Here is an 11,680-nt window from a genome sequence, read left to right on the forward strand (position 1 = left end):
TAAAAAGAAAAAAACAATGAAAAATCTGGAGTTTAAAAAAATATATAGTAACAGAAATGGAGGGGGGAAAAAATCACTAGATGGGCTGTCTCCACAGCAGATTTGAGCTGTCAAAAGAGGAAATCAGTGAATTTGAAGTTAAGTCAATAGAAATTACCCAATCTGAAGAACAAAGAGAAAAACTGAAGGAAAATGAACAGAACCTTGGAGACCAGCAGCTTGACATGGGTTGTACAAACAGACCTGTAATGGAAGACCCAGAAGGAGAGGGGAAAGAAAGCAAGGGGGGGGGGCGGGGGGAATGTGAAGAATGAAGACTTCCTAGCAGCCTCAGTGTCTGGGGCTCCAGCTTGGATTTGAGGTGTGGGAAGAAAACCTGGGGTATGGATCCTGCAAGTGTCCAGGCTCCAAGCTACCTTGAAATCAGCCCTCCACCCCCAGCCCCTCAGGACAGCCTGTGAGCCATATCAAGCCATCTTCTCCAGATGCAGAGAAGGTTCTGGGAGATTAAAGCACTGCCCAGCTCACAGGGCTGGTGAATGGTCCAGCTGGGGAGCAGAGTCCTAGCCCCTGCTCCCTGCCTTACTTGAGCTCCAAGGCCTCTCAACTCACACACTCGAGCCCTGTGGACTCAGAAGCGTGGTCTCTTCAGGTCCCAGATGGAGGAAGGGCAGAGGGTGGGAGTCTGGAGTTCAGAAAGGAGCAGAGCAGTAAATGAGGTCAACTAGCCTAAGGCCCCTCCCCACATCCACAGGGCTGTCTACTCCCCTAGGAGCCAGGTCCTCCGGCTGAGGGCCGACTCACCAGGCCAGGGCTAGGGCTGGAAAGACGCCAGTACTGTGCCCCCACCACACAGAGCAGTCACTACATCTCAGCCTCTGTCTACTCCGTACCCCAGATCCCAGAGCAGACCAGAGGCTAACACCAAAGAAGTGAGACTGGCCTGCCACTAGAGGTAGGCAGATTCAGATTCCATCCTCTGGGTGAGTGTCCGTTCCCTTCCCCGAATCCCCTCCACCTGCCAGAAGGAGCTCAGCAGCACAGTTGCGTACTGCTGAGTCTCCTTCATCTTGACCTTCCCAGAGCTTCGCCCCCTAGAGGCACTCAGTGGGTACTACTGGATCACTATCCCTGGCCTCTTTGTGTCTCTATCTCTGGGGCATCAGAAGAGACCTGGATGTCATTTAGCCTTGCTCAGCCACAATCACCTTCATTCTTTAAGATGCCTTCCAGGAGTGATAAAGTATAGAGAAGAGTAAATGGGTCAGAAGCGACAATACAGCTGAGAATCCTTCCCAAGACTCTTGGAGGGGTTGGAGAAGCAGAAGGAGCCACAGACCTATGGGGAAAGGGGAGCTCACGCTGGCAACTCCTGCAGCAGCTAGGGGTTGGAAGAAGGCATGATGGGCCCCTGGACCTGAGGGAGGACGAAAATGGAGGACAAGGTCCTGTAGGGCTTGTTGCTCAGCTACAGGCCCAGCCTGTCACCAGCACACTCCAAATTAAATAACTGCAACTCCTCTTTTATTTCCTCGCTGACAGCAACTTATTGGGAAGGCAGCCACTTCTGACATTCTAATATTCAGAGTCATATCCTGTGGGATAAACACATTGCTGTTGTCTGAGCCAATGATTTGTACAGGATAAAAGGGATCCTGAAGAGACAAGGAAGAGGCTGGGCCCAGGACTATTTACCAGCAACAAGGGAGCCGGGGAACGACCAGGGCCCACTGGATCATCCGTGCACCCCCTGCCACAGGCCCCCTACCCTTGGAGTCATTTGGACCTCTGATCACACCCTCCCTGGAGACCTGCTTACCTGCAGATGTATCTAAGCCCTCAGTGCGTGTCAGCCTGGTGCAGGCTCAGGAAGGAGTTGCAGGGGTAAGCATAGCCCAGACCCCGCATCCCACACTCCAGAATGGGAAAACCATCGACGCTGACCCATGCACACCTCGTAGCCTAGGGGTTAGCCCACTACTGATTTGTGTGTCTCTTGACACACAAGCATTCATCCTCTACAGCAAACTTTCCAAACATCAGTCCTGCCTCCTGAAAACAGGAGAGTAAGAGCGTGGTCTCCGTCTCCTAGTGTCATCTAGAGGATTAAGTATAAGAAGGTAAATCAAGCGCATCACCGCCCCCTTGGTCCCTGCTCATGGGCACTGAGAAAAGAATCCACAGAGCCAGGCGTCAGTGGCTCACACCTGTAATCCTAGTTGCTCAGGAGGCTGAGATCTGAGGATTGCAATCCAAAGCCAGCCCAGGTACAGGAACATCTGTGTGATTCTTATCTCTAATGAAGCACCACAAAACCGAAGTGGATCTGTGGCTCAAGTGGTACAGGGCTTGCCTTGAATGAAAAGCTAAGGGACAGCACCCGGGCTCTGAGTTCAAGCTCCAGGACCAGACAAAAAGAAAAAATAAGAATACAAGGGGTGGGAGTACTTGACGCACTTCAGAGGTGCTGGGAAGGTGGAATGGAATGCTGGAAGAGTTGTTCCCAAATCATTCAGCCCGGGGTTGGCTAGGATGCATTCCACACACCCGTCTCCCCACCAGAAAGCCCGGCGGACATGCTTCATGTTCTGTCCACTCCAATGGAGCACATGTAGGACAAAGGAAATGGATTTGCCACCATATTGACAGACAGAAGCCAGGCATGCAACCAAGGATGCTCTTAAGATGCAGTGGGATCCTGAAGGCTCTGTGGGGTGAGCAGATCCAAACAAGGGCTGCAAGCCCTGACAAGGGTGAAGGGGGAGATGGGGAAGGAGGCATGACAGGAAGGAATGGCTCTGTTTCAAAGGCCAGTGCTATGGGTTTTTTTGTCTCCTGCAAAACCCATGTTGAAATTTGATGGCCTTTGTAACAGCATCAAGATGGGCTCATTAAGAGGTATTTAGGTGAGGAAGACTCAGCCCTCAAGAATAGACTGATGCTGGGCTGGGAAGGTGGCTCAGTGGTAGAGCGCTTGCCTTGCATGCATGAAGCCCTGGGTTTGATTCCCCAGCACCACATAAGCAAAAATTAAAAAAAAAACCCGAAGTAGCACTGTGGCTCAAGTGGTAGAGCGCCAGCCTTGAGCTGAAGAGCTGAGGGACAGCGCCCAGGCCCAGAGTTCAGGCCCCACAACTGGACCCCAAAAAAAAAAGAATAGACTAATGCCATTATGGCCGGAGTGGACCCAACATCTCAGGAGTGAGTATTCTTCCTCTCTCTCTCTCTCTCTCTCTCTCTCTCTCTCTCTCTCTCTCTCTCTCTCTCTCTCTCCCCTCCCTCTTCTCTCTCTGTTTCTATTTCTTTCCCTCCCTTTCCCTTGCTCACTCTCTTCTCTTTCTTTTCCTCCTTCCTCATTTCCACACCACGTAACAACACCCAGAGAAAGCCCTTCAGTATCGAGAAGCCATCACCTTGATATTGAACTTCCCAGCTTCCAAAACTGTGACCAATAAACGTCTGTTCATTGCCAGTCACCCAGCCTGTGGGATTCTGTCCTAGCAGCATAGATGGACCAAGATGGCCAGCAGCACAGAAAACCTGTGGGCATAGGGTTGTGACAGGGTAGTTTGAATGTCCAGGAAAGTGTGCACACAGAGAGAGAGAGAGAGAGAGAGAGAGAGAGAGAGAGAGAGAGAGAGAGAGAGAGAGATGGGGCATCCTGGGCCCACGGGATTGTGTGAACCGGAGCCCAGATGTGGGCCAGACTTGAAAGGGGAAGGGAAATTGTCTCCACAGGTCTGAAAGGAAGAACAAAAGAAAGCAGAGGCTACAGGAATACCCGGAACACTCAGGACTTCTCTGGCCTTTAGGATGCAAGGAGTATGGTAATCTAATAAACACGGCAACAAAGCATTTGTCACCAAGCTAATTTTATTAGAACAGATCTCAAATGGCTAATTTCCTTTTACTAATGAGCAAATTAGTTTGAATCTCTGATCTGCTTTTAAGGCACTTATACTAATAAAACATGAATGACGGTGCAACTTGTGGGGAAATGTTGAGGGTATGTCCCCTTGGGTTGAAGGGGACCCCCAGTGTGGAGGGGGGCTCCAGGTGACCCTGCAGAGGGGCCTCCAGGCCCCAAGGGAGGAGGGTGTGGGTGGTGCAAAAGCCCAAGGGAACAGCCTGGAGGAGGAGGAGGACAACGACGAGGAGGGGGGAGGAGGACGAGGAGGACGAGGAGGGGGGGAGGAGGAGGGGGAGGGGGAGGGGGAGGAGGAGGGGGGTGGGGGGGAGGAGGAGGAGGGGGAGGGGAAGGGGAGGGGGAGGAGGAGGAGGGGGAGAGGGAGGAGGAGGGGGAGGAGGAGGAGGAGGAGATGGTGGTGGTGGTGGTGGTGGTAGGGCTTTGCTGAGCAGCTCATGTTTTAGTAAGCTGGGAGTTTCTCGCCAGGGGACTGGGGACCAGGCAGGTTCCCTCCTCCATGACAGGCTCTCAAGCTTGCCCTAGGCTGAGAAGGTGTAAGGAAGCGAGGGCTTGGGATGCTGGGCTCACCGGAAGACCTGCCCCAACAGTGAGCTAGACCAAAGGAGAAATGAGAGGCACCCCGCAGGTGCAGTCTGGTGTGAAAAGGGCTCTGAGTTCAAATCTCAGCTCGGCCACAGAAATATAAATTCGGCTTTTTGACTCGCCTGGTGAAGCCAGGGTCCCCATGAGGGGTCCTGCGGCCTCAGTCGGGACCTTGGGCCTGCATGGTGAGGTTTTGGTTCATTGGGGCTTGAACTCAGGGCCTGGGTATTGTCCCTGAGCCTCTTGGTGCTCAAAGCTAGCACTCTCACACTTGAACCACAGCACCACTTCCAGTTTTTAAGTGGTTAATTAGTTAAGAGTCTCATGGAGACGTTTCTATCCGGGGCAGCTTTGAACCTCGATCCTCAGATCTCAGCCTCCTGAGGAGCTAGGATTAAAGGCGTGAGCCACCCACTGGCGCCCAGCTTGCAGGATGAGTTTTACGTGAGTATAAGGACAGTAGAGACAACAGAGGTCCCAGGTGGCAAGCTTGGCTGGCCTCCTAATTCAAAAGCAGCCTCAAGAGAGGAGAAGCGGCTCCCTGGCAGACACAGGCAAGGATCTGGCGGGGCTGACCCCAGTACCCACCCTCAGCTCCCACTGGGACTGCCACACAGCTGCCGAGGCCCAATCCCTGCTGCAAGCCACGTGTGGACAGCCACACACACACACACACACACACACACACACACACACACACACACACACACACACACACACACACGGACCCGCCTGGCTAACTGTGCCCTTCTGAGAATGTCCTAGAATGATACCCCTATCCCACGCCCTCCTCTTCAGATGATCCATCTCGCAGCACAGTCCAGCAGGAGCTTCTCTTGGTAAGAGCCAGAAGAAGGTGGGGTACCATACAGACAGCAGCAGGAGGTTAGGCATGCATGTCCTCCACCCTCCTCTGTCCCAGGTTCGCGGCACGATCTACACACAAGCTCTCGGGGAACGTTCTGGGCTCCAGCCGGCTGCTCCGACCTGCAGTGGAGCCATCATCCCTCACTGGTGGCGTCTCGCCACAAGCCAGGGCTGCCCCCACTCCCGCCCCGTCCACACCTCTCCCCCACCCACACAGTCCCCAGGGCCACCTCTCTGAAGTGTGCTGGCCTCATTCATTATTCAGCCATTTCCTCAGTGCGGAGGCCCAGGGGCCAGAGGGTTGGCAGTCTGGAGCTCTTTCATCTCCCAGCTTGCGCAAGGAATGCACAAACGCTGGGCCGGTGGCCAGGATGCAGATGGAGTGCCGGCGGTCCCAGGTCCGTGGGTGCCCTCGTGATTTCACAACCTGCCCCCCACCACAAGCACCCCATCACCAGAGCATGTCCCTGCTGAGCGTTGACCCCCCAGGGCTCCCATCTCCCAGATGTCTGGGGTCCAAGCACCAACTTTACAACACGCAAGTGACGAGACTATTCTGTAACAGCACTGGGGTGGCCTGCAGGTGAGCTATGGCATGAAAGCCTTTGCAAACCCCCGGGGCAGAGGAAGAAAGACCCCTCTCCAACTGGTGGCAAGACAGAGTCTGTGCAATTCTAAAGCCAACAAGAGAAGGCACCCCATGCCTTGCCCTGACCCCGGCTTCAGTGTGCTGCACGGGAGGAGGTTGGGAAGGTCGAGGCCTGTCTGAAGGGCACCCCGCATCCTGTGACAGGCATGCACAACTACAACATACCCCCTCCACTCCCCGCAGGCTCTCGTCGCTTGAAGTTACCTCCCAAGAGGCTTGGGCTGTCAACACAGACTTCAATCACCTGAACAAATGGAGAGAAGAGAGAGTAGCAATGGAGAGTCACGTAGCCTGGTCCTAAATACTCCTAGCCCTTTGCCTCTGTGGTTCCATCTGCCTACAACTTTGACACCTTGAAAAAGCAAAACTAGAGTCTTCCATACACATCTACAGAAGTTAGAGAGTGAAGAGCTGGGGTCCTGGACCAGGTCGAGGAAAGCAGATGGGGTGCCAACCTACCATGGGAGGCCCCCCCTGCCATCCATCACCTCAGGCAGAGGAAGGCAGTGGGATTGATGGGCAGGGATGGTTCCCCTGGTAGCTCCTGCTCTGAGTCTGGCACTGCAGAACCAGGCCAGGTGGTGGCAGCCAGTCTTCATTTCCTCTCCACAAAGTCCCATGGCAGGAGCAATCACAGAGGGCATTAGAGAAGTCTTCCTGGTGGCACATATTCATAGAGTCCACAGAAGAAGGCAGCAGGGGAGGGGAGGGGAGAGGAGGGGAGGGATGAGGAGAGAGAACGCAGCTCAGGGAAGAATATCAAGCCAGGAGTCTGGAGGCCAGGGCAATGTGAGGCGCCTCTCCATCTCTGTTTCCTGGTCTAGCATGTACAATCATGGAGGCATAGAACTACATGCACTGCATGCTGTGCTGGGGACTAGGACGCTGAGCCAGCCCCTGCCCTGCATTACCAACATGTTCCTTAAACAGAGGGGGTTGGCTTGCTTTCTTTCTCTTTTTCGCCAATCCTGGAGCTTGAACTCAGGGCCTGGGTACTGCTCCTGAGCCTGTTCATGCTCAAAGCTAGTACTCTACTACTTGAGCACCAGTTCTGGCTTTTTCTGAGTAGTTTATTGGAGATAAGAGTATCATGGACTTTCCTACCCAGACTGGCTTCGAACCACCTCCATCCTCAGATCTCAGCCTCCTGAGTAGCTAGGATTACAGGTGTGAGACTCCCGTTCCCTGCAAGGGTTGACTTTCAAAGTCTTATCTCCAGGATCTCTGAACTTCAAGCCTGTCCCATCTCCAAAGGTTGAGAATCACCCAGAAGGTGACCATATGGGATGTGGAATGGTGGAGACGCAGAATGTGTGGTCTCAGGGTTGGCGGGGGGGGGGGGGGGGGGGCGGGACGAGCCCTCCCTCGGCTCAGCCTCCAGTAGAAGATCACAAGAAGATCACAGAGTCCGTCTGGCAGTGCGTGCCGACTCCCAAGGGCCTGGGGCTACCTGCACTACCTCTGATGATAGCAGGTTTGCAGCTGCCCGGGTTTAGGTTGAAAACAGTGGGCTTTTTGTAGTTTTGCGTTTAAGATCTTCAAACTCCTCCCTCTGCTTTTTTCCTTATTAAAGTTTCCCTCCGTCTGCTTATGTAATAACCAAAAATCAATTGCTTATTTTCCTGTCAGTTTAGAAATGAAAGTGGGACTGGCGGGGGGAGCCTGTGAGTCAGGAGGGAGCCCCGGGCTGAGAGCCGGAGGCGCTGGCAGGGAGAGGAGGCGGACAGCTGGCTTCCGAGCCAGGGTTCGTCATGGAGCTGAGCGCCGGGCGTCTCCAGGGCCTCCCTGAGCAGAGCGGTGACAAGGCAGCGCTGTCCCCCGCCACCGCCGTTCCCCGGCCCCTTCAACTCACCCAGCACACACTCACCCACAGGCGGCTCACACACCCCAGCAACTGACTGACTCCCCACGAGGCCTGGGTAAGGTTATAACAAGGAAACTTCTAGAAAATTCTCAACACATGGCGATCAGAAATGTGATTCCTGTGGCACGCCCCATGCCAGGGCACTGACAAGTCCCTGTGCCTCACGGTAATGCGAATGCACAGCCCAGTGCCTTTGTCCAGACACACCAAACGCACAACACCAAGAGCGAATGACACACGGGCTCACGGCCAACACACAGCCAGCAGTGCACGGGCTGAGGGAGGCAGACGGGGTCCTGCTGTGCTTGAACACTTCGCCTTACCGTAACCCCTAAAACTGCTCTAAGAATGCTCCAGAATGGTTATGAACGCAGAGGAAAACAAAACCCCAAAACATTGAAATCCAAAACCTAGAAACAACCCAAAATCCTTGAACAAGTAATCCACTAAGCCAACTGTGACTCCTGGAAAACACCGGCTACTGTTCGGATCCTAAGGATTCCCACCCCTCCCCCGCAAATCCATCCACTACTGGGAGGAGCCAGGGGCTTTACGGGGCGTGGCCTAGTGGGATGTTTTGTCATTGCAGAAGTGCCCTGAAGGGGGCACTATGGGACCCCAGTCTCTTCTTTCTTCATCTCCTGGCCATGGGGTGAGCTGCTTTGCTCTTCCCTGTTGACTCAACAGAGTCCAAAGAAACACGGCCAATCAACAATGGACTGAAACCTCCGGAAATGTGAGCCAAAACTGGAGACTTTTTTCTTACAGTAATGGAAAGTTGACTAACACACCATGGCATGGTACTCAAAAGCCAAACAAAAATAAAATCAGTGAGCCATTTACACTAGACACACACACACACACACACACACACACACACACACACACACACACACACACAGAGGCACACCCCTGAGGTTCTAGTAATAGGACCCCCACCCCCACCCCATGCTGTGTGTTGTAACCCTGGGCCTGACTGTGGCCCCTAATGAAACCGCCACTCTCCAGCCCACCCGCCTCACTGCCTCTTTCTCATCCAAGTGAACGTGATAGGAGCTCACTTTGGCACCTCTCCTTCCTCTCTGGAATGAGTCAGTTCCGCAGCCCCCAGGCTCACGGCAGTCCTGACGGCGTGGGGACCTGCCTCTACCCGTGCCCGGCCGGGCCCCACTCTGTCCACCAAGAGTCTGTGCGTCAGCAGTGGCAATCCGTCCACACTCAGGAGCCCGAGCGCTCCTTCTTGCCACCTTCTCCTCCCTGTGCAACCCTGCCCCGGCTCTCCTGACTTGTCCATAGATCACCAGCAATGTTCTTCTCTGAACGAATGGAGTCAGGCCTCATTGTTCCCAATATCACCCAGCAGTGTGTGAGCTAGCAGAGCGGTGCTCTGGAGAAGGACGGTGGGCCATTCACTGGGCACCATCAGCGGACACAGTGGGGGCTGCGTCAGCTGACACAAAGAGGATCTGGGGGGTGAAGGAGGGGAGAGGAAGGGCTCGACTTAGAACAAGGGAAGAACACCGGCATCTCTGGAGGTACAAATAGAAGGGACACCCGAATAGTTTCTCTGTGTCTCCTGCCCACACGGACCAAGGTTCGCCTGGAATAACATTTCTTTACCATTTGGCAAACTCTTCCTTTAAATAATGGCAACCTGCCCTAACATCTCCACCCTCGTTGTTGTAAGATACTTCAAGCAAGGAGACTGATCCTGCAGGGCCAGAACAATCAGCTCAGCCCCTGCCAGCCTGGGGACTATAATACACCCTTCAAGGGCACATGCATTCCTGAGCCCTTCCGTCACAGCCCAATAAGCCAATGATAAGACAACTAATTGCTCCCTGTCCTGGCTCCCACGAAGTTTGTGATCTCACACAAGTTTAGGGCCTATCATATCCACTGAGCTCCCAGGCCACGCACATGATGGACACACAGCGTCCGAATGCACGCGAACTCCCACTGGTACTATAAATTTCATTCATGAGCCGGGCCATGGTTGTCTTTCTTTAGTCCTAACTTCTGCTCCAGACACATAGTGGGGACTTCATAAATGTTAAGCACACACTGGTAGATGATAAGTCTGGGTGCAGTAATGACTGGCTGACACCAAGAAACATCAAAGCACTGCGGAAGAAAGAAATCAATTCTGCATAGCCTTCAGAATAGAGCTGTCCAGCAGATGTCTGTGGGGAAAGAAATGTTCTATACCCAAGCTAACCAGCCCCTCGGTGCATGGGCTATTGGGCACTGAATTTTAAATTTTAATTAATTTCTATTTACATATTTACATGCAGCCAGTAGCTACCAAACTGGACAGCACTGTTCTGAAAATAGGTGTCTGTGGACATAAGATGAGGCTGGTGATGTATACATGAAGTGAATTTAAATGTTCCTATTAAGAGCTTGGCATCGCAGTGGAGTACAGTAATGTGTGGACTCTGAAAGCCATCCTGTGTTGGGTTTGAATCTCTATGTCTCCAGTTACAGCAAGTTATTTAACTCTTTGTGCTTTTATTTCTCAGTAGCAAGAATGCTGTAGGTCACAGAGCATTCTTGTGTGGGTTCGATGGGTTAACGCATTAAAATAGTGCCACATACGCAACAGGCGTTCAAAAAACATTGCTTACACCTACAAAAAGTAGTTGTGATTTTTTTTTAATTTAATGATGGGGATATAAGCTGGGAAATGTGTCACCAGGTTATTTAATCATTATGCAAACACCATTAAATGGTGGCTTGTGCCTATAATCCCTAGCTACTCAGGAGGCTGGTGTGTGGAGGATCACAGCTGAAGGCCAGCCTAGAGAGGACTCTTTCCAGTTAAGCCATAAAAGGTTGGGCTAGAGGTGTAACTTAAGTGGTAGAGCCCACGTCAAGCATGCAGGACCAACCCAAACGCCAGTGCGGCAAAAATAAATAAATGAATGAATGAATGAATGAATGAACAAATTTTTGCTCAGACCTAGGTAGTATAACCCCTCACCACCTAGGCTGTGTGCTCCTCACTGACACACACACACAGGTGTCACTGTGCAGCCCGTGCTGCAGAAACTGAACACTTACTAAGTGCCCAACCTTCTAGTGCAACTCAGCAATACCCTAAGAGCAAGATAAGATGAACCACACATGGAAGATGGGAGCTCAGCATTGAGGCCAAGGCGCGCTTTGAGCTGTGCGTCTGGGTCCAGAGCTCGGCGCAGTGTTTCCACCACCCGGTCGGAGGGGGCGTTTGAAAATGGCACCCCCGCTCCACAGACACATGGGCTGAACTTGCACTGAGGCCAGGTTAGGAAAGAAAGAAGGAGGTGGAGGCTGAGTCACGGGAGATGACAAGGGGTGGGGCAGAATCACTCCGCCCATCCCCTGCCTCCCTTCCTCCCTCCCTCTTCTCTTCCTTTCTTCCTTCCTACATTCCTTCCTTCCTCCCAGCATCCGTCCTGTCTTCCTTCTTTCCTCCCCTCCCCCATTTATTTTGGAAAGAGGGTCTCACTATGTGACCCATGCTGTCCTAGAACTCTTGGTCTTCCTGCCTCGGCCTCCTCAGCACTAGGATTTCGGGCATTTCCCACCACACACAATTTACCATTCCAATATTGTTTTAAAGGAATAAACCTCTCGTTTCCATTTTCTGGAGTTCATTGTGATAAATGTGATCTTGTGTGATCAGAGGTACGTGGGCATTGCGCCTGTGTGTCCTCTCCTAAGAGGAACTGCGTCATTCGATTATTTCCTGAATGAGAGAGACTGACCAAAGGAAGGGCCCAGAGCCACAAAGAAAGTGGATCTCCCC

This window comes from Dipodomys merriami, unplaced genomic scaffold (genome assembly GCF_024711535.1).
Source record: "Dipodomys merriami isolate MVZ:Mamm:240054 unplaced genomic scaffold, mDipMer1.0.p SCAF_29, whole genome shotgun sequence".
Lineage (NCBI taxonomy): Eukaryota > Metazoa > Chordata > Mammalia > Rodentia > Heteromyidae > Dipodomys > Dipodomys merriami.